Source organism: Taudactylus pleione, unplaced genomic scaffold (genome assembly GCF_031769625.1).
Source record: "Taudactylus pleione unplaced genomic scaffold, aTauple2 ptg000609l, whole genome shotgun sequence".
NCBI classification, from domain to species: Eukaryota; Metazoa; Chordata; class Amphibia; order Anura; family Myobatrachidae; genus Taudactylus; species Taudactylus pleione.
In genome coordinates this window covers 17124838-17149494 of record NW_028285011.1, presented here as the reverse complement: position 1 = coordinate 17149494, position 24657 = coordinate 17124838, and the positions used below count along the sequence as shown (strand labels likewise).

At 40.8% G+C, this 24657-nt stretch overlaps 1 protein-coding gene and 1 pseudogene across 1 annotated transcript in view; one reads left to right on the top strand and one right to left on the bottom strand.

Moving 5' to 3' along the window:
- DMD (dystrophin) overlaps nt 1-24657 on the top strand; it is a 2214077-nt gene that overhangs the window by 336022 nt on the left and 1853398 nt on the right. The gene's annotated exons all lie outside the window — the stretch shown is intronic.
- On the bottom strand, nt 1712-1834 carry LOC148480671 (5S ribosomal RNA; annotated as a pseudogene).

Here is a 24657-nt window from a genome sequence, read left to right as displayed (position 1 = left end):
TATCTCATTAGTTGTAATGGGAAACGGGGAGGGGGGAAAGAAAAAAAGGGGGGGTTAGAAAGTGGCAAAGTAGATGGAAATCAATATTAGGTTTGGTGTAACTCTTTGGCTGCCACAGACCTTAGTGATCCCTTCCTGAATCACTAGGATATAAACATAATTAACAAATGGGGTCTTGAAGGGCGCACAGATGGTGTTTATGGCAAATGAGGTGTTTGTTTCTTAAGATATATAGGAAATGGCAAACTATTTAAATCTGAACTTCTTTAATATGTAAATATTGTATATATATATATAAAAATGATAGCATGAATGAACAAATAATCTTTAGACGTACATGGGTATAGAATAAAATTGGCAGCAATTTAACAGATGTGAATGTATCACAATAAAGAAAAAGAAAACATTGTTAAAACACTGATAAATTGGTTTGCAAAAATAAAATAAAGTGAAATAAGATAAAATAAAATAAAATTCAATAGGTGCACACAGGTTAATGTAAAATCCTTAAAGTAAGGAAAGTTCCTTTAGAATGAACTCTGCATACCAGGAAAAAAACATGTGAATAAATCCGTAAAAAAATTGTCCTGGGGTGCACGCACCTCCTACCTTACTCTATGCTGCTATACCAGTTGGTGAGGGTAGTTAATTCTGATTGTGGTACCATTGCTGCAGTAAACTATATTACTCAGTCCTTGTCGGTTCCTGTGTTCAGTGACTGTAAACCTTGCGGTTGAATAAGAACAGCGGGGTGATGGTTGCGGCGGCTATTGCCGTCAGAGCGGTCCCGTTCGGCAGAGCTTTTGCCTCGCGGTCGGCCTTTCTGCTCCCGTGCTTCCTGTGTAGTCTCAGCTTCAATAATGAATTGTGAACTGATGCTGATTAGATGTGGAGTAGGTGTGTCCAACGCGTTTCCCCCAGTCGGGCTTCGTCAGGGACAGTGATCCATGCTGTGGGTGTCTTCTTGTTCGTTTAATTAGTTCCTTCTAATTGTGTCCAGCTTGCAATAATTAGCTCCTAAATGAGAGTGACTGAGCTTGATACTGCTGAAATCCCTGGCAATAAATGTTTGTTAAGGGAATTAAGTCCCAGCAAATGAAATAAAAATTTTCATTCAGGGGTGCTGATATGAAGACATTTAGAAGTAGATGTTCTAGGTAAATCACTTGCTAAAATAAAGACATTTACAGACAAAATAGGACAGGGAAAGTGCATACAATGATCTGATAGCAATTTGATAGATATACATTTCTATTAGTCTGAAAAGGTTAGAATGAAGAAGGAAAGAACAGAAATGTAGTGTTGCTAGAGTTCTTATATATTGTTTATTCATTTAGGTTCTCCTTCTTTCTTCTCCTTTTTCTCTCCAGGGATTATCCTTTAAATGTGATATGTATATGTTCCAAAATAAATAAATAAATAAGAGAAAATTATGAAGCGAAATAATTAATGCTTATAAACATTGTGCAATTCCTAAGTTTGGATCTAAAAAGAAGTATTTCAATATGTATTAGGCAGGTTCTTCGGTGAATGGTCTGTAGTTTGGAGAGAGGGGCTCTTCTTATATTGCAAAATAAATTAGCTCATTAAAGTTTCACATTGCCTTATGGGTTATTATGACCTGAGGTCAGGATCCCAAAGTGCCATCCCGGGGGTGAGATCAGGGGGGCAAGTCCTATTCCGCCCGCTCCGGGCTATAGAGAGATGGTGTCCCTTACAGTACCTGTGTTTCCTGGGGGGTCTCCCAACCCAGTACTATCCAGGCCCAACCCTCCTTTGCTTCCAAGTTCTGATGGTATTTATTGGGCGTATCTAGGGTGGTATGACTGTAAAAATCTCTCCATCATGTCTATGAATAACTTGACATATTAATAGGAGCCATGGTGTTGCTGGTGTCATAATAGCGGAATAGTAGTTTTGACATATGGATTTAGAAAATGTAATCTGTACACCTACATTAGTCAAAGCCAATGAATATCCTAGACAAATGTTTTAGGAGTATGATTATTGAGCTTTATTAGTGATGTCCTGCATAGATGAGCTGGTTTGTTTAGTGGTAAGGAAACTGCACATGATGGTCAAGTACCAGGGTTCAAATCCCATCGGTGGATTTTTATGATGCTGATTTTTTTCTTTCTTCTCTTGCGGCACTCCAAGCATAAAATAATGAGATGATTTAATTTCATGCTTGGAGTGCCACGCCTTTGAACCTACTATCTCTATTTTTGTGAGGGCATCGGCAGCAGATATACATGTGTCATTGGGAGTGGCAGACCAACAGAGTCTGCGTGTGTGTGTGTATATATATATATATATATATATATATATAGCGAATATTATTGTGTCAATTAAGTAATAGTGTGGGCAGGTATAAATGTGGATGCCTGTGCTCAGTAGATATGCTCTTTGATAAAGCCTCCAACAGGGAAACAAAACATGTCAGAGGACAATTATTACCACTAGATATTTTTATTTGAGGAGTAACCGCTAAGCTACTGCTACTATATCCCATTGTGGAATTCATCTACGGACAAACCAAAGGTCTGCCGAGTAAGGGGACTACTCACCTACACATCATTACGTTGGGCCATCACAAGCTGACTTTACTTCTGCCTGTAATACTTGACACACAGCTGTAATTCTACACACTTGGCACACAGCTGTCATTCTACACACTAGGTTACTGCAGCCCAGGGTGACGGACACTGCTGCAGGTCTGGAGACCTGTGAATGTAGGAGCGGACTCGGCCATTTGCTTTGCTTGGATGTGGTGAGATTCCTATCTGAACAGACTATACACATATATATTGACTTATCAAAACTTACCATCGATGGTTCAGATGCAAACTTTTAGGTCATGACTAGATTCTTATCCAAGTGGTTTGTTGCTGCTATTATTATGCTATTATTATGGTATAATAGAGTTTTATGAAGTGCTGTGTTTGGTACTGTGGTACTGCTATTTTCAGTCAATATATTTATATATATATATATATATATATATATATAATATGTTAATATAAATTGGCGTCTTGATCCTTTTTTCTACCATATCCAATACACTTATTTATTTTCATATTCACTGATTAGCACAAAATTATTTTTCCTTTGTGTTTCCAGGAGAACAAGAAAAAAAAATGTGACCACAATTTTGAGCTCACACAAGCTCAGTACATGTTTTGTAGCTTTTTAATATACATTATATCACATATATATATATATTAGTGTCTGTTCAGTGGTCTTTGTGTTCACAAACTTCATAAATCCCTGAGGAGAGTCTAAACGTGTCTACGAGTGCTATGTGTGAGCCTCCTTCCACCATTTCCACATCCTGTGCAAATTTGGTTAATGATGAATATCTAGGATTCCATAGAAGAATTCTTGCGTTCTAGGACTGCTGCTTCTGGGGGTTAATATTCATCCCATAATGGGACCAAGAAAACTTGTTTCAAACAACAATTGACGGTGAAATAGTCCTTTGAAAGAAGAGGCAAGTATGAAAGAAACCATCCAGTTGTACAGTGCACCATTGAAGACATGACGGCTATGCTAGCATTAGATCTGCGTCCAATATCCACCATTAATGCATGTGGTTTTAGACAGTTAATTAAGCTCCTGTGTCCCTGCCTCCAAGTCCCATCTCTATTCCATTTGACAAGAACAGCAATTCCAAGCCTCTACCATTGTGCTTAAAGAAAACTAGTTCTTGTCCTAAAAATTACCATTGTTCCCACTATTCATTTAGCCACAGATATGTGGACAAGCGGTACTGGTCAAACAAAATATTACATGACTGTGACAGCCCACTGGGTGGCTGTATAGCCTTCAGCAACAGTATCTAACACACAAGTCAGCTCATTCACAGGCTGGCTACTCTCTGAATCACCAGCTTCTGTAATAGGTGTACCGGTGTCAACCTGTTAAAAAAATAATAATAATTGAGATGTTATAGCAAAATGGCTTACCCCACTAGGACTCTTCTGAGGATTTGTCATTACTGATAACTTTTGTAACATTGTTGGGAGCATTACTACTGGTGAATTTGAACACGTTCTATGTTTTTCCCACACAAAAAACTTGGTGGTTCAATTTAAAAAAAAATAAAAAATGAAAGGGTGTGGAAGATACTGTATGATGTCTTTGGTCAGAGAATGTTCTGGACATTTTCTGAATTCAGCAACTGCATGTAGAACATTGCAGTGGCTGCAACAGCAGGTACATTTGCCATGCCACCAACTGAAGCAAAAGATACTAACCAGGTGGTATTCCACCCTTTTATATACTTCAGCAAATGGAGGGACAGTAACAAGTCATCCAAACCTACACAACAAGCCATGACATGGGGAGAGGAGGGGAATGTACCTTAGTACAGCACACTGGAGAATGCTCTATTTTGTGCAAGCTACTGAAACCATTTGAAATAGTAACTAATGAAGTGAGTTCAAACACTGTCAGCTTGTGTCAAGTGATTCCCTTAATAAAACTACAGGAAAAGCATCTACAGCAGTAGTGTCAAACTCGGGCCCTTCTGCTGCAGTGGAACTACACATCCCAACATGCACTGCCATATTTTTGCTATTAAGCCATGCTAAAACTGTGGCAGGGCATGCTGGGATATGTATTCCAACAGCAGCTGGAGGGCCCGAGTTTGACACCACTGATCTAGAGAAACTGAAGGAGGAGATGAAATGAAGTGAACCACTAAGTATGTTGGACTTGTAGGTCAACTTCTGTATTCGCTTAGCCAGTACCAAAGCATTGTCAAGATCTTGCAATTGGATAATTATATTTTGCCAACCATCTCAAACGTAGTGTCTTATGAGTGACTGGCATAGCAAACTACTAATTTAAAATGTGGAAAAACTCATGTTAATAAGATTTAATTACAAATTTTATGATGAAGATTTTTGCCACCAAATGCAACAAAGTACAGAGACTTCTGTAACAGTTGATTCCAGTGGGGATGAGCTAATTTTGTGTGATGATGATGTTAACACTGATGAGGTTGAGAAGGATGAGGATGATAATGACATCTTCCCAGTGTAGAGATGATTAACAAAGCTGTTAGCAGCCTTAAGCCCATTGCTAGCTTGTTTTGTGGGGTCCCAAACAAACCAAGCACTTCAGCCACAAAAGTGGCAGTCCCTGTTGCTGAAGTGCTTGGTTTGTTAAACCATGCATATCCTTTTTAATATGCAACATAAGGGTGGGTGCAAGGGCCCAAGGACAATTCCATATTGCACCACTTTTCTTTTCATTATTGGATGTTTGGAGACATTGGCTTAAATGTACCTGTGGATAATATATATTTGTATATTTCATTATATGGCTATACAGGAATAAAAGATTCTAAAGCAGAAGGGAAAAAAACAACTTGCTACAAAAACGAAAAAAAAAACCATGTACTTGTTCTTAGCTGGAGAGTATAAATAACTGCAAAGAGCTTCTGATAAAATAAATTTTAGTAACTAATAGAAAAGTCATAATACTGCAGTTTTCTATTTTTTTTTCATGTATTCTAGTGAAGATAACCGGTTTTCTGTTTGTTATGAACTATAAATACTAAATGCAGCCTTATCTGTTTCAATGTGAATTTTTTCTGTAGAGAACATTGCAATACAAAACATTTGTGTAGTAAAACATCTTGGTGCAAATTTTAGACACCATCATGCACTCTATGGTGTATTCATTGCGCAGAAATATTTGTCATTGTCATGGGATTTTAATGAAATTAGTGTTGTGTATACCTGAAGTGCTAGTTTATTTCTAGATTTGCACCAGTTAAGTCATTAATTATCCTGGCAGTTATAATGAAAAAAACAAAACAAACTGTCAGTGATATGTGTAAATGCATGTGAGTAAATCTTTCCGATGCAGTTTTCCATGTCAACACTGATGTCATGTCGGCATGATGACATGCTGGTTTTCTACTGATTCTAACCCTAGCAATAATCATTTTCATAGCCATAACCCCAGCCATAACGCTAATAGTAGTCCTAACTGGAACCCTAACTGCAACTCTAATCCTAATGGGAATCTTAATCTTAAATCTCCTGTCAACATTCTATCAATCATTTTGCAGGTGTCAACATTAATGATGTTGACATAACTATTGTTGATATTCTGTTGAGACACAGTGGGCCTGATTCTGAGTAGGACACAGCCGCATACATGACTAGTCACATGGCTGTGACTTTATGCAAATGCCACTACAAATCCCTTTCCTGGTGTACAGCTATGTTTCTGATTGTGCATGGACTGAGACGCCCACTGTCGGCATCCATAGACACTCCCATAACACACCCATAAGACGCACCATCTCCATGCGTCTGAATAGCCACCACTCAGGAACGCCCAATACATTTTCAATGTGAGCCAACCCTCCCTGTCTACCAGACCACACCCCTTTCTCATTGTGGTTAGCCGCATGCACTACAGCCCTCCCCACACCAGGTGTCACAGTGGGGAGGGATGCCACTGCATGTGACTCAGCCTCGGGCCCAGTGACTGCATATCCCTTAGACAAGCAGAATTCACACTAATCTTATTCTGTGATTTATAAAGTTTATTGAAATAAAACATATGAACTGAACTTTGATGGAGGTTTTGTGTATGTATGTTTTTTTTTTAATCTGTAATTTTGCATTTTTTCAGCATTACATATAAATATTATTTTTAAAACATTTTTATTTAACTTAAATTTACAAAACAAAAGTCATAAATATCTAAACCTAGCTCCCTGCATGCAGAATGCAAAAGACGAAAGGCTTTATTTATGCTACTTTGCATAAAAGGTACATAAAGTATTGTATAGAATCATCTCTTAATGCTTCTATTCGCATCAAAAAGAGATGAATTATGCAGACCAATTTATCAACAATGTTATGTTAGGACTATGCCATTAATAAGAGACTGTATTGGTGATGACTGTATTCCAGGATGTAAGAGGGTCCGCATTTTGAAAATGTGCGAGTATAGAGCTATACGCACACAATTTTAGAACTCACCCTATAATAGGGTGTGAGAACATGCAAACTTGCATGTTTCTCACACCCCTGCAAATCGCAAAGCAAAACATGTATCCAGATGTTTTGCCATTGTGAGGATGCAACTTGGGCAATGTAATAGTGATGCACTCGCACTCTAACACACTATTACTGACTTAGAACTCACAAAATAACAGACCTGCTTCAGGCTAGCGAGTATAGCCTGAGCAGGTCAGGTCCAAAATGTTAAAATAAAATAAAATGACATTGGTTTTCCCCCTAAAACCGCAGCCAGCACTAGGCTTTTCTGTGCCGGACCTGGTTGTGAAAATACAAGGGAAAAAGTACGTAGGGTTCCCCGTTATTTGCCATAACCAGAACCAGACTCTTTCTAGTGGGGGTGTAATGCCGTAGCCAGAGTACCCTTTCACCAGGTTCCCCAGCCAAAGCATTCACACCTGACCGCTAGTCAGCCCAGGTCAAGGTCCCTGGGGAGGTGGGGACCCCCAAATAAGAGGGTTCCTCTCCAGGGCACCCTAGGCCTATTAAACCTGTGTTTGCCTGTTCCTACCTGATTAATAAACTTTTACTTGATTAAGTCATCTGCCATGTGGACCAACCTCCATTGCAAACTGCAACCACCTACCATCATAGTGTCTGACAATATCGCTCCTCTTGCCGCAATTGGTCTGACGTCAATCTCATGACCATTCCCAGCATGAAAAGCCAGGAAGGAGTAAAGGAGCTGCCATTCCACTGACAGCCAGCCGCCACAGCCAAGTGAACCATTGAGCCACACGTTTCAGTTATGACATGGAAATGCCCTCAGAGTGATGACAAAGAAACTGTGCTGTGATGCCACACCCCCTTCCCCATAAGGTCATGCAACTTTTCTGGGTGTGTACCTCTGATGCATGCAAGGTGTTCCTTATTTGGGGTTGGGGGTGCCCAAAACATATTATTGCTCCTAGACCCACCATATACTAGTTCCGCCACTGACTTTATATTAAGCCAATAAATGACATATGTTTGATCACAGAGCCGTAACAGGGTTTAATGCAACAGTGTCTAGATAAACATAGGTTGACACCAGATGGTCAACAGGAACAAAAGGTTGACAGTTGCAAAAGTTCGACTGACAAATGGTCAACCGTGCAAAAGGTCGACAGGGACAAATGTTCGAGAGGGACAAATGATTGACACAAAATGGTCTATTTAGACACTGTTGATCTTCTATACCACACCCATGCTGGCCTACCCCCTTGGCATGACATAATTATGTCGCATGGAGAGGACGGGCCGGCAGTACAGGTAAGTGCAGCACTTACTTGGAGCATTCTGAGGATGATCCACATTTAGCTGCACACACTGCAGGGTTTCAGTCTGAAGCAAGGGCCGCAGCAGTGATACTTGCACTTTGCTAGCCAGAAGCAAGTGCCATGGGGCAGCAATGATGCTACCCACAGAGCCCTGCACACTGTGCTGCAGCTCAGGACACACACCCCTAGTTATAGCCTTGCTTGATCATTATCATTCTCTGCTGGTTTCATTCTACGCTAGGTTTCATAAAACTCCCTGTAGGTTGTGTCCTTTGGCTGTCTACAGTATAAAGATTTTTTCCCAACTCAAATTCAAAAAGGCCTTATTGTCGTCTGCAGCCTACAAGCATTACTCAGGAAATGGTAAACTAGTTTAACAAAAAAGTAAGCTATTTTTGTACAACTAGCCAAGCATTGTATTCATTTTTTTCGCATTTTGTTTTCCTAATAAACTGTTGAATCAGAAAATGTTAATTCATGGTGACATAGTGAGAAGATGATGAGAGCCACAGACTTTATAAAGCACAGCCGTCTGATTGGTTTGCCCTGAGGTCCCCAACACAGCTGCTTAATAGCACTCTTGATTACCTAATGTAAGACTTTTATTAGCTAGCTGGTGCATCAAAACAATTAATTGAAATTGAATTAAGCCATCTTAAGTAGCTCTAATTTAGAATTAAATAATTAAAAATGCTATTTGCAAGGACTATTCCAAAATCTAGCATACTATAGAATAGGGCTTTTTGAGTTCTGAGTAACAGAAAACATTTGTGATCGTGAAAATGTATTGTCATACTGAGTATTTTTTATCAATATAAGCAATTTCACTTCAAAAAATTGAAAGCACATTTTATAACTAGCCTTGTTACAGCTGAAAAACATATGAATGTCTCCCATATGCAGTTAAGTGGTTAAAGCAACTGTTAAAAATGTTGCATCTGACACTCAGTTCTTTAAACTGAAATGCCCTTGCCTGAAGGGAGCTAGATAATAACGTATTAGACCCTTTTTCTGTACTAGTTGGTCACGCCAGAAAGGCTGATTGCAGTTCACTTCTGAAAATAATAGTGAATTTTTCAGACCTCATGCATATATTGTATGCATTGTCACAAAAACACTGACTAGAATGTAATGAACAAGCAGGGTCAAAACTAGGGTTGTGTGTCCTGTGCCGCCGCGCAGAGCTCTGTGGGCAGATATATGTGTCCCAGGTTTTAAGCTTTTGCTTAGTAAACAGAAGCTGATTAGCTGCCTTGATTTTCAGACCACATGTGAGAGGCTGATAAAGAGTGTTAAACCATGTACACACTAGACGATAAATTGAACGATAACATTATTGTTCATCGCGTTCAATATCGTCCAGTGTGTATGCAAGATATAGTTAATGATGTGCGCTCCCGCCGATAGTTAACAATGTCTTTCATCGCCTGTACTTGCGCGACAATCTGACGATATCATCAGGTTCTGCAAGTTCGGGGATGAGGGAGGGTGCCGGCACTGAACGATATCGTTAATGATATCGTTCAGTGTGTTTGCTCAATGTCGTTAATGACATTGACCCCGGCAGTGCAGGGGAAACACATAACAATATCACTCATGGAGCATATCGTTAAGTGTGTATGAGTCTTTAGTCTCTGTAGTCATCTCTGTGGTCAGGCTCTCACTGCCTGAGGAACAAGTCAGTGGCCTGTTGAGAGAATGTGAGTTATTGAATGTAAATGCTGTGCTAAAGATATTTTGTTTTGTGATCACTCTGACAGAGGGAATCCTTTTGTTTAGTGTGAGTTGGACAGGCCAGGATCTACTTAAGTTTTTTTTACTTTTGTGCTATTATTAAAACTAGCTGTGGTTACTTGCATACTACTTGGCTGCTGCAGGAGAAGTTCAGCTGTTTATCCAGGAGACGACACTCCTACCTGATTTGCCACAGCTTATATTATATGGTTTTAAGGGCAAAGTTTAGTTACCTTTTTTTTCACTATATGCACACAAGAAGGAAGATTAAACCTGCAGAATTATTGAGTTTTTTTTGTTTAAATCAAACATAATGAAAAATGCATATTTCACTATCAAACAAATATTAAAATATATTTTATTGTGACTTGGTTTTGAGTAGATGCATATGATGTATTCCTAATGTAAACCTAGCGCATATGCTACAGATGCAGATGTGGACATAGTGCAATTTATCAAACTTAGCATATGTGCGTAATTTAGTTTGATTTTTAAATAATGCATTTTGCACTTAAATACATACAAACTCATTATGAGGCCCTAAATCTAAAACATAAGTTATATAAATGACATTATATCTGGAATTCACAGATATATGTAAATATTTCAGGAGATTATGAATCTATATTGCATCTTTTTAGAGAATAATTTTATAAAGGATTCCTTGTATATTCCAGATAAAGTGTCTCACATAAACTGTTTAGCCAACGGCAGAAATGGTAAAACTAGCTTTGTTGGAAGTCCCGGTTCAATTAGGAAACCGACAGTAAGATGAATAAGGAACAATAAAAATACGTACTCATTTCTCGGACTGAGGCAATTGAAGATTTTAGTATCTTTCCCAAATGGCTTACATAAGCATATGCTTCCAATAGGATTCTGAAAACCAGTGCATACTCCTGCTTCCATGAGGTAAATTTACAGGCATCAGTAGATACTATGTTCTGATATATAACTTGCAAAATATAGTTTGGAAATCTCTCAGCATCTTATAAAGCCTGATGCATTTCTTCATTTCAAACAGTGATTTCACCAGTGGCAGGTCCCAACTGCTAGTATAATGCTGGGTACACATACAGTGTTTGGCAAAGACTTAGGAATTATTTAGTTTCTTATTTTGATAAAATAATGGCAAATACACACTTAATATTTTACATAAACTTATTTTTTTAACAGCTTGTGTATGCATTATCTTAGCGTATACCTCTGCTAGTACTTGTTTGGGCCACCCTTGGCTTTGATAACGGCTTTTACACACTTACCATTCGGCCACTCAGTATGTCTGGGGTGACATCACAACTGCGCGAAGACACCACTGTAATCGGGACTGCGATCACAGTGACTTCGCAGACCCATCACAAAGAGATTGCCAAGAAGTACCTTTGGGGGAGTTGACAGGGGGCTGGTTGGCAAAACGCAGGCGTGCCATTGTGTTTGAACGCCTGTATCAGGGGCGTGCATAAATTAGCCACTGCGATGCCATATGCAGCCTGAGGTCTCACTGCACCAGAAGGTTAGCAATTTCAAGGTCTGACCTGCAAGTGTGCATGAGGCTGCGATAGTACTCGATGGAATTGCAGTCTTGCGAAGTATTACGGATGTGTGTAATATAAGGTAAGCGTCCTTATGTTGTGCTGCGATGACATAGTGATTGCAGAGGATTAGCATATCTTCACAGTGAGACTGCGTGCGTAATCGCAGCTGCGATCGCACTTGCAATCCGTACTGTTTCAGACCCCATGTGAGAAACATATCCTTAATAATGAAATCTCTACATAGTGAGCTAACTAAATAGATTGTATATATCTCACCTTTGGTTACATCTTTCACTAATGACATCCTGCTTTGACTAATAATTAGAAAATTTGACTAAAATGTGGCTTTAGTCATCGAAGAGATCAGCAACAAGCTTAGAAATCATATGTAAATTAAAACAGAAGCAGGTATGGCATGCCCTGAAAAGATTAAAGTCCTGATGAAATTGATGTGTTATTAGAACAGTATCTATATATACAGACGCTGCTGTTGTGATTTTATCAATGCTTGGAGTGCCGCCTCTATCTAAAGTGTGTGTGTGTATGTATGTATGTGTGTATATATATATATATATATATATAAAATTAAAAAATTCTAACTTCATTTGATATCATTATTTTGTGGCACATTGGTATATTTATACATCAATTATTGAATCCTTTTTGCGTTTCAAGGTTTAACTATTTGCTTTATAACCAGCTTTAAGTTGACAAGTGCAGCATCTGTATATGATTGGAAATGTATCATCTAAAAAGGTCTTACTAATTATCCTAACACTACAATGGTATATACAGATATGGACTTTTTTATTATATTATTCTGAATATGTGACTACTTGGGCTAAATATAATAGGGTGAGAGTTTATAAAATGTGAGAATTTAGCAGTAAGCTCTCACACTATTACATTGGTCGAGTTGTATCTTCAAAATGGAAAAACATCTGGATGAGAGTTGATATCGTGAGAGTTTCTTGAGTCTGAAAAACATGCGTGTTATCAGACTCTATTACATTGGCCGAGTTTAAAATGTGTGAGAGTTTGCGATCACATTTTCTAGACTCTCACCCTATTAAATTTGGCCCCTTGTGTCTTAATAATTGAAATTAATATTGTAATTGTCAAAGGTTAGAGGATTGACATCTCATGGAGAAAAGAATCATACATTTCTGTCAGTAACAACAAGTGAATTAATAAAACTTGCCCAATATTTGAAAGGGCAATACATCGGCCTGGCTATAAAGTGTGCTAGCTTTATTTCTGCTAGAGTACACATTGAAAAAAAATAATTCAAGGCGCAGGTACAGAGTGAGATTGTCGCTTGTGTAATGTAACTAAGGTTAACTCACTCTGCATAGGTGACTATGGAAATTGAAGCCTAATAGTGGATGCATATTTCACAAGCAAAGAAAATGGTATATTTAATGTATGCATAGCGTATGTCAAGCTTTGTAGCAACAATTGTTTCCAGTTAAATGGAGGAATGACTAGTAGTGGGCAGCAGGGGTGAAGGGTTGGCACTGCAGTCTTTACTTTTGGGTAGAACAGGGCTGAAACTAGGATTTCTGTCACCCCGGGCAATGCAGTAATTTGGCACTCCCCGCAGTAGGGTTACAACTGGGTCCGCCCCCGGACGTACAGTAAGTTGACATCAGGGTTGCCCCCAACAGCACAGTAAGGTGACATCAGGATCCCTCCCAGCAGCACAGTAAGGTAACACTGGGATGCCCCCAAGCAGCACAGTAACAGTGAGGAAAGAGACCTCATTACCTGCTGCTGCCAGATACAGCAATGTCCTTCCTCTTCTGCTGCTGGTTACTGCCCCCACTCACTGAACAGTTGCTGGGAAGTTGCAGCCAGCAAATAGACACTTCCTATCTGTGGAATGCAGGGGACAGGGCTTGGTGAAACGCACAATGCGGGAACACAAGGAAGGGAGGGGGCGGGGATAGAGAGAAGGCAGGTTGCATGAAAAGAGGAAAGGCTTAGGAGGATGGTGGGGGAAGCAAAGGAAATGGCTCTGAAGGAAGGAAGAGGATGGGGCTCTGGAGGAAGCCTGAGGATGGGGACAGAGGACCATGATTGGGAGGAAGGCAGTGAGTGGTGCTCTAGTGGAATGTAGAATGCTTGGACAGAGGGAATAAACGGGGCAATGAGGTACAGGGGCTGGGCTTTGAAGGCAGTGGATGGGGCTAGGTAGGAAGGCAGGGGGCGGAGACATAGAATGGGGCTCGGGAAGAAGCAACTGACAGATGGCCAGTCTGGCCCAGTCTCTGACCATCTCCTTGGCGTCCCCTCAAATCCAGCACCTGGGGCATGTGCCCCCCTAGTTGCAGCCCTAGGTAGAATGATGACCTCACACATAGGTCACTGTTTCATCCAGTTTTCTAATATAACATATTGAATATCATATATTAAGATAAAATATAGTTATGTGATGTATGTATCATGTATGGGATCATTATAGATTCCATACATGATACAATGGCAAGCTGAGTGAACTGAAAAACCAAAATCACAACATGTGGGCAGAATGATGGACCCTATACATCTAGCCTGTAGCGGGGTCGAGGGATTGGAGGTTTCCAACATGTTAGACAAACTCAAATGCCCAATTACAACCTGAAATTAGTCAGGAATTTTTTAACATGTTGACCGATTGTAGGATTAGATTGGCATCGGCAGAACAGGGAGTCGGGCCGTAGATGTATGGAACATTTGAAGCAGCTCCGTCCTCTCCTTGAGATTACACTATACCCAAATGCAATACAAATGGAAAGACCAAAGAAGCGCTGTTTCACTCATAAGCTTCTACTGTACCTATATGTGGTGAATATATATTGGAAATCTTCTGTCCACAATAAGCGATATCTTCCTCGATGTTTACACAATGCTTGGAAGAAAATTAAGACAATGGAATGATAAGTTTTCACAGTCTCTATGTCAATTCACAATAAACGAGATCCCTCCAGGTCACTTACCCAAGGTAAGTACAAGACGTTCATATAAAGTTATCTATTGTGTAAACGTCAAGGAAGATATCGCTTATTGTGACAGAGGATTTCCAATATATATTTCACCACATATAAGTAGATGCTCATAAGTGAAACAGCACTTCTTTGGTCTTTCCATTTGTCTTATAAGGGTACTTGTAATGGCACCATGCAGCCAGTATCGCTGCAGCATTGCTTCCAATGTGTACAGCTGCCTGAAGTGTCTTAAAAAACACTCAAGGTACTTCTGGGTGCTGGCCGTCCCGCCCTCTATGCCCTAATACGGCCATGGAATGGAAAATGACATACTATCGCTGAGTTAAAAGAAATAAAAGTACAGTAACTATTGCTCCAGTTTTTATATTATATACTGCATTTGAGTCATGGAGTACAGTGTAAAGCACTGTGATACGGGATGTAGTCTGGAAGCCGACAGTCTAATTGCCGACCACCGGCTTCCACTACTTAATCCCGGCGAGGGTTGAATGACAGGCATCTAAATCTAGATGCCTGTCATTTTACAGATGCCGGGAGACAGGCGCTCGGCCTCCCGATCGAAGTGATGCCGAGTGCCTCAGCGGATAGCCGCGGGGGCGAGGAGGGCTAGGTTTAGAGCTCACGGGGGGACTTAGGGTTAGGCACCCCCCCGGGAGGTTAGGGTCAGGCTAGGGGGAGGGAGGGTTAGGGTTAGGCACCCCCAGGGGGAGGTTAGGGTTAGGCACCCCCCCGGGGGACTTTGGATTAGGCAGCGGGGAAGGGGGGGTTAGATTTAGCCACTTAGAAGGGGGTAAGGGTTAGGCACAGGGGGGGAGGTTAGGATTAGGCACCCTAAAGGAGGGTTAGGGGGTAGAATTAGATTAGTTTATACTTACCTTTAGGATGATCGGGATTTCCTCCCTTGTCGGGCAGCCGCTGTCGGGATTTGAACCGGCGGTAATACATATCAAACCTTGTGATACAGATACACACAATGTGACTATGATTTTTTTTAAAAAGAAAGAAAAGGAAACATAGTAAAACATACAAAATAACTGAAGATGCTAGTATGAAAAAACTCATATAATTCTAGATTGTGCAACATGATAGAATTTCAATAAATTAATTGGCTGTTAATGCAGAACATGGAGTTTTGAGACTTTTCTCTGCAGGACTGATTTGTTTCTCAGTAGATCCTGTAGTCCATCAAAACCACTTATTAATACTCTTTAGTCACATATTACCTGACCACTGGCAGGGCCTTTCATATTGCATTTGTATTCCATTTGTTTGGAAGCTACATTAGTACCTATTCCTGCTAGATTACCTGTATCATTGGGCTAAAAGGGTTGCTTATCATGTAGAAATGTTGCTATTCAAAACGCTAAGTAAAAGGCACAGCATGTGTTAACATATTGTTACTTTTCTATTTTCCACTCATAATTTTAATGGTTCATTTCTGAGAGCTTCTCTTGAAAGCAAAGCTAAATTTCCAATTTACTGTTTTGCTGGTAATAGGCTATGCTGCATGACACTTCCCTAAATCAAATCAGCTGGCTATCATAATACCATACACCAGCTGCTTATTTGTCCTCAGCATGGCCATTTTTGTGAATATTACCAAGAGCTATTTCACAATGCTTAATTAAACCAACTTCTCTGACAACCAGTGTCTGGCCTACTGGAGCTGCAATTACAGCTATAGGATATGTGGTTATTTAACTTAGTAAATATCAAGTAGATTTATGTTATCAGCAAATAGGATTTTTAATTGTTTTAAAATTATCAATAAAGTTTGATATAAATTTATAGATTTAAAATGGGACTGCAATGAGTACAATGATGAAAATATATATAAAGGCATGGGGACAAAAATTTGCCTCTTTTCTCATTTTTTTATGCATTACTCTTACTGCTTTTTTTTTTGTGTGGTTATTTTGGTAACAATGTACAGTATGTTTTATGTGGTTCTTCAGGCTGCGGATAAGTGACTGTTGAGAGCTGCTTTGAATAGTCAAATTGCAAAGTTGTGTATTATTTTTAATTTGATGGTGTTAACGATGGGTGACATTGTGAAGCACATTCAGAGATGGACGCAAATGTAAGATGCATGAGGGAAAAACTCTGCTTAGATAACACGTGACCTCGCTGTGAACACAAAACATGGGCAAAAAAACAGAACACAGGGCCTGATTCAGAGACGGATGCATTGAACGAGCGTTCGCTCTGAATCAGGGCATTTTTTTGTTTGTTTGTTCGGCCTCCTGGCCACTCGCATAGCTGTGGGTGACCACCCACAGCTATGGTCAAGACCATCGCGACCATCGGGCTTGCGACGAGACCCTTGTGGTAGGGTCTCATGGCCGCAAGCCTCAGAGAGCTTCTGGCTCTAATAGAGCAGGAAGCTCTCCCACTGACATCACTGGTAATGTCAGTGGGGCCACCCCCAAACGGCAGGTGTTCCTTTGGGAATGCGTCCGTTTGGCCAGCCAGCCCCCCCCTGCCCACCTACCAAACAGGGCGAGCTGTCAATCACCATCGACAGCTCGCCCCCTTTTGGTGCGAGAACCAGAGTGACGGAGCACCAATCGCTAGCCAGGTCTCGCACATGCACACGACAGAGCCGGCTCCGTTGTGCGCACGCTCAGTGGGCAAACATTGACCCGCTTGCGACCGAGTCTGAATCAGGCCCACAATTCATACACATTACAGTAAATGGACAGTGTAGATAAGAAGTACCAAGATCCTTGTGGGTATATTTTCTAAGGGATAAATTTACTAGAATTGAGTTTGGTTGAGATGACAATCTCGGGTGAGTTTTTCATCTCGCAAATTTTTACTAAAGGCAAAGTTGGGTAAGTTACAGAGAGATTTCTCTCATCTCACTCGCAAAACTTGGACGAGCTAGCAAACTCGAATCTATCACCATCGGCCAAAAACTGAAGTACTTTTCACCTAAAAAATAAATCTCTCAAATTTACCAAGAATCGAGTTGTGAATCCCGGGTGAGATGCCTGCAAACTCACTGACAAATTTACGTTTTAAACACTCACCTCCAGATCTGTGAGTTTGGATGAAATATACTCAAATCATTTTTTATTTTTTTTGTAAATTCTTAAATGTGTTTAAATTATTGTTAAAAAAATTACGTGAGGTCCCCCCCAAAAAGACTAACCAGCTCCGAACTTGTCAGCCTGTCCTGGTTCTTAAAATTACATGGAAAAAAATGTGTGTGGTTCCACTGTAAATTAAGAACCAACACCAGGCAGCAGGGCCAGAGCTGGTTTTAAATATATGGATAACATTTTTGTGTGAGGTTCAGCATATATTTAAAACCAGCTCTGGACCCTTTCTAGCAGGGGACTGATGCCACAGCCAGGGGAGGCCTTTCACCGGGCACCCCAGCCACAGCATCAGCCCTGACCGCTAGTCAGCCCAGGTCTGGTATCCCTGGAGAGTTGGGGAGCAACCCCAATAAAGGGATACCCCTCTCCAGGGCACCAGTGGCCTAGGATGATAGCCCAGGGCTTTCCCCACCACCCCTGGGCGGTGGGTGGCGGGTGGATAGTGTAGGTGTATTGTGTAACAGTTAGAAGACTTCACATTGTCTATACAGTGGAACTACAGTTCCCAGCAAGCCTCCCCCGCATGCTGTATCCAATGGAAGTACCTGTAAAAAAGATCCAATACTCACCTTTTGTCCCATGATGTTCTCCGCAGTAATCCAAAGAGGGGCCCGAATACTCTGTATCAACACGCATCAGCATGTTGATACAGTAACACTAATGAGAACTCAGGGCTTGAGCTACATTATTGCTGGGACTTCAACCAATCAGTGACGGCTTACATTAGTGTTCGTTCATTGGAAGGGACCCACGTGGAGTAGCCGCTCATTGGTCCATGAGGGTCCCAGCCAATGAGCGGCCACTAATGGAAGCTGCCGCTGATTGGCTGATGTCCTGGGAATAATGTTAACTCAAGCTCTGAGCTCTCACTAGCGTTACTGTATCAACATGCTGATGCGTGTTGATGCAGAGTATCCAGGCCCCTCTTTGGATCACTGCGGAGTACATCGTGGGACAAAAGGAACTTCCATTGGATACTTTACATTGACAATGGGACATGAACATTTGGGAGCAGGTGAGTATGTATGTATGTAATTAATTTCACGGTGTGTGTTGTGTTTTTTTTACACATTCTTTACAGGTGAGCTACACGTACCATTGAGCCCTTAATGTCCCGCATGCTGGTACTTGTGGTTCTCCAAGTACCAGCATGTGGGGGAGGCTTGCTGGGACCTGTAGTTCCACTGTATGGACAGTGTGAAGTATTCTAATTTTTACACAATACACCTACGCTATCAACACGCCACCCACCGCCCAGCCTAGGCCACTGGTGCCCTGGAGAGGGGGAGCCCTTTATTGGGGTTGCTCCCCAACTCCCCAGGGATTCCTGGCCTCGGCTGACTAGCGGTCAGGGCTGATGCTTCGGCTGGGAGGCCCAGTGTAAGGGCTCCCCTGGCTGTGGCATCAGTCCCCTGCTAGAAAGGGTCCAGAGCTGGTTTTAAATATATGGAGAAACTCACACAAAAATGTTAACAATATATTTTAAACCACCTCTGGCCCCGCTGCCTGGTGCAGGTTCTTAATTTACAGTGGAACCACACACATTTTTTTCCCTGTAATTTTAAGAACCAGGACAGGCTGACAAGTCCGGAGCTGGTTAGTCCTTTTGGGGGGGACCTCACGTCATTTAAAAAAAAAATATTTAACCCTTTTTTACAGGTCTAACACACAAGCGGCAAGCACATATTTCACTGATATGTGCAGGCTGCTAGCTCGGGAGAGATCTGCAGAGAGAAAACACTGCAATCTCGGGTGAGTTATCTTATCTTCACTTGCAACTCGGGGGAGAAATCTCGATTTACTTCACCATCGAAAAACTCACTTTCAGCAAAACTCACTTCTTAGTAAATTTGCAAAACAAACCAAAAAACACCTCACCCGAATTTTGGCGATGCAAATCGAGTTTAAAAAAAACACAACTCAACCAAACTCGATTCTTAGTAAATGTACCCCTAAGTGTCTGTTTTATCTTCTTCTGTGGATTCCCTGTAGGTTTGCAATTTGCACATTTACTAAAGCAAAATCCTATGGGAATCCACAGAGAAAGCTGACTTTAGAATACAAAAGAACATCGGCTCACCATTTCTATATTTTTAACTAGAAGAATAGAGATCCCATATTTACTATGCGGCGGTTTTAGAACTTGCTGCTAAGCCAATGGCAAACTCGTACAAATAATAGACTGGCCCCAGGCAGACGAGTTGGTGTCAAGCAAAGCACAGATCTGTGCTGGCTTTATTGTTGTAAAAAAAAAACAACCGTTAAAAGTATAGATTGTTTAAAAAAAAAAAATTGTTGGATCCCCCCGAAATCAACGAGGAGTGAGTACTATATTTTGGGGGCCTCCACTCTCCTAGGTATTCCTGCAGAGGGCTTGTTACCATTATGGCAGGGGGACTCCATGCAGTATGTTTTCCTATTATAATCTAAGCTGCCATAGCTGGCACAGCCTACTACTGGGTATTGTAAAAATGTGTATATATTTCAATATCAGCATAGGCTCAGAGGCCTGAGGCTGGTAAATGATTTAAATGGAGATAGGGATTCGGCCCATGCCATTTATGTTGTAATTTTAAACTTTTTCAGCTTTTTTACAACAGCAAAGCTGGCAAAGATAACAGATAATAATGAACTAAAGTGGCTTGAAATCCAATGGGTATTGACAGCAGAATATAAATGTAAGTTAAAACTGATGAATAGTACTGTAAATACTGCCTTTTAGGTTATACTGCTTTTTAGATTAGCTGTCCTTGCCCTTCAGTTTTCACTCAACAGAAAAAACAAAATTTACCCTCTGGCGTCTATGAAGTACAAATCAAACAAGACCAAAAAAATCTAAATACTTCCACTTCTCAAACAGAGTAGTGAATATGCCTAAGAGGTAGCTGCTTCCGTCTTCATCACCAGCTCGCAAATTGCACCAGGGTTTCAGTGCTGACAAGTCATGTCCTTCCAAATAGGTGCATATTTCAAGCAACCTTTCTAGGTGCATTTCACTTCAACATGCTTTTACTGTACTTTGGGCTTATCAATACTACACCTGTAACCCTGGCCTGGACTCCATTTCATTAGGTATCATAAGTGCATATGCTGGGCTCTTCCAGGAGGCTCAGACTCGCCCCGGGCCATCGAACATAAATGGACACGAAGTGGCGTGCAGCTGCATGCCATCCCACCTACACAGTTCACTACAGTGACTGTGTCACTGAGGCTTCTGTGTGCGGTGGGCGAGGGAGGGACTGGGAGCTCCTCTTCTCTACTGTGTCTGCAAGTTCTGTTGTGCAACAACCTTGGTAATACCAACAGCTACTTGACCATGATGAATCCTGGCAACAACTAGTCTGTTTCCTGCTGTTGGAGGAATGAATGTGTTTATTTTTTCCAGCTGTGTTCTTTTCCTGTAGGGGTCAATATGTGTGTTTTTTCCTGTGGTGAACGATATAGGAGTGATGCTCTAAAACTTCTTGCTCAGGTTGCTAGTAGACCTGGGTCCAGCCCTGTGGAGAGCACATAATCTGTTGGGAACTACAAGGTTTGTAGAGTTAGGGGAGTACTCTACATTAACCACCAGACTAGGTTCTGTTCTACTATATCCACATTAGTGTGAACTTTTCCTCTGCTAGATAGGATGTTCTGCTTTGTATGTTATCCAAAATCTGGGACTCCATATTGTAATAAAACTTTGTATGCTATTCAATATCTGGGGACTCCATATTGTAGTAAAAGCCTTTGAGAGAAATATCAGATCCTGATGTATCTACTTTATGCTGCCATCCCTAGACTTCACTCGCAGCCTTGGCATAAGTCAGTGCTCCACACAGAGCCATGGGGTGTGTGACAATCAGTACTCCTTTCTAGGCTGCATGCATGTAAACTTGTAAGAATCTATTGGTGCATATAGTCATTTTGCCCAACCCACAATCTAACACTGCCCCTCCTCCTCCAACCATTGGCATGCCTGATTGTAGAAGCATGGACAGAAAAGATGCATGATACATGTAGTGGCACTGTAAGTTAGGCTAATATATTTATATATAATTATACAGTATATACATTTATATATAATTATACAGTATATACATTTATATACAAACACACACATACAGATATGTATATATACAGTCACCACCACAATGGTTTTGAAATGAAACAAATAAGATGTACTTTAATTGCAGACTTTCAGATTTAATTTGAGGGTAATTACATCCAAATTGGGTGAACGGTGCAGGAATTACAACAGTTTCAATATGTGCCTCCCACTTTTTAAGGGGAAAAGAAAGTAATGGGACTATCAACTCAAAAGCTATTTCATGGACAGGTGTGGGCTATTCCCTCGTTATTTCATTATCAATTAAGCAGGTAAAAGGTCTGGAGTTGATTATAGGTGTGACATTTGCATTTGGAATCAGTTGCTGTCAACTCCCAATATGAGATCCAAAGAGCTGTCACTATCAGTGAAGCAAGCCATCATTAGGCTGAAAAATCAAAACAAACCCATCAGAGAGATAGCAAAAACATTAGGTGTGGCCAAATCAACTGTTTGGAACATTCTTAAAAAGAAAGAATGCATCGGAGAGCTCAGCAACACCAAAAGACCCGGGAGACCACGGAAAACAACTGTGGTGGATGACAGAAGAATTATTTCCCTGGTGAAGAAAAACCCCTTCACAACAGTTGGCCAAATCAAGAACACTCTCCAGGAGGTAGATGTATATGTGTCAAAGTCAACAATCAAGAGAAGACTTCACAAGAGTGAATATAGAGGGTTCACCACAAGATGCAAACCATTGGTTAGCCACAAAAACAGGAAGACCAGAATAGAGTTTGCCAAACAACATCTAAAAAAGCCATTACAGTTCTGGAACAACATCCTATGGACAGATGAGACAAAAATCAGAGAAGAGAAGGAAAGGAACTGCTCATGATCCAAAACATACCACCTCATCAGTGAAGCATTGTGCTGGTAGTGGCATGGTGTGGGCATGTATGGCTGCCAATGGAACTGGTTCCCTTGTATTTATTGATGATGTGACTACTAACAAAAGCAGCAGAATGAATTCTGAAGTGTTTCGGGCAATATTATATGCTCATATTCAGTCAAATGCTTCAGAACTCATTGGACGGCGCTTCACAGTGCAGATAGACAATAACCTGAAGCATACTGCAAAAGCAACCAAAGAGTTTTTTAAGGCTAAATAGTGGAATGTTATGCAATGGCCAAGTCAATCCCCTGACCTGAATCCGATTGAGCATGCATTTCACTTGATGAAGACAAAACTGAAGGGAAAATGCTCCAAGAACAAGCAGGAACTGAAGACATTTGCAGTAGAGGCCTGGCAGAGCATCACCAGGGATGAAACCCAGCGTCTGGTGATGTCTATGCGTTCCAGACTTCAGGCTGTAATTGCCTGCAAAGGATTTGCAACAAAGTATTAAAAAGTGAAAGTTAGATTTAGGATTGCTTAGTTTGTCCCACTACTTTTGGCCTCTTAAAAAGTGGGAGGCACATATAGAAACCGTTGTAATTCTTACACCGTTCACCTGATTTGGATGTAATTACCCTCAAATTAAATCTGAAAGTCTGCAGTTAAATCACATCTTGTTTGTTTCATTTCAAAGCCATTGTGGTGGTGCATAGAGGACAAAATATGAAAATTCTGTCCCAATATTTATGGACCTGACTGTAAATGTGATATGCCCTTGAGGAATTCTTGGTGAAGTCATCTATAATGCCCTGGCAAAATGCATTGGGCATAGACCTGGGCTTTCTGGCTTTTATTCCTATGTGGATTCAGATAAAAGATGACTAGCTTTTTATGCTTAATAATTATTAGTTATTTGTATATGGCTATAGCTTAATAGGCTTATGTTATGTATTCCTTTATTTTCTGAGTGTTAATAAATAAGAATGTGTAAATGAGATTGGTTCATGGAGCTGTGATAATATGTTTAATTTTCCAGATTTGAAACAAGCCCACTTTTTATTGATTATAGTACACATGATGTGTACATTGTGTTATTACACTAAGAAACGCCCTCGTTTTGTGTTATAATAATATATATATATATATATATATATATATATATTATGAGAGCACAGTCGTGCCCTTACATTAAGGCTGTATCAAAAAAAATTACATTCTTTCATAGAGAACTCCTGAGAGGGGGGCATGGTGTTTAAGGGGCTAAACCACAAAAGCTGTTGAAGTTACTAAGTTGAAATTTGGTATGGATGGGTGGAACTGTTACTCAGTTCAGCATACCAAATTTCAGGGCAAAAAAATAAAAAATGTGGATTTGGGAGTAATCTAAATTTCCAACTGTCAGTTTTTTCTGGCAGTCTCAGTTAGGACCACTTTTCTGCTGTTCTCTATGGGGGATATTTGAGAAGGCATAAGTCAGGGTAGAGGGCGAATTTAGACTTGGAGTTTGTTTTATTAGGTAGCTATTGTTCCAGGGTAGGTGCTTTTGGGGTTCAGGTAAATTAGAAAGTTAGTTTTTAAACTATTACCTCACAAATTGCGCCATTCTATAGATAGGAAGCTTCAACTTGTTGCACAGAATCAGTAGGTGCCACCAGCAGAGGGGTGTACTCAAAGTGGCTTCACTTGGGTGCACCAAGATGGGCTGTTCTTTGCGGGTGGTAGTGGTGGTGGAACTCGGGGGAAGAAAGCGGGTGGTAGCTGTGGCCAGGACCCAGGGAAAGTATCGGGCTTTAGCTGTGGCTGTGAGGACTGCAGGACCCGGGGAGGTAGTAGGCATTAGCAGTCGTGGGGATGGCAGTGTTGCAATCTGCAGGACTCGGGGGAGGTAGCAGTATTAGCGACAGACAGATGCATGCTCGGATAAGGAAGATCCATGATGCCTGCATCTGTGTGTAAGTAAAACACAGAAGCATGGACAAGATCAGTGAGATCCATCTGTGCTTCTATTTTTTTAAAAATGTAAACCTGTGTAAAGAGAAAATGCATGCTCCCCCCCCCCCCCCAAAT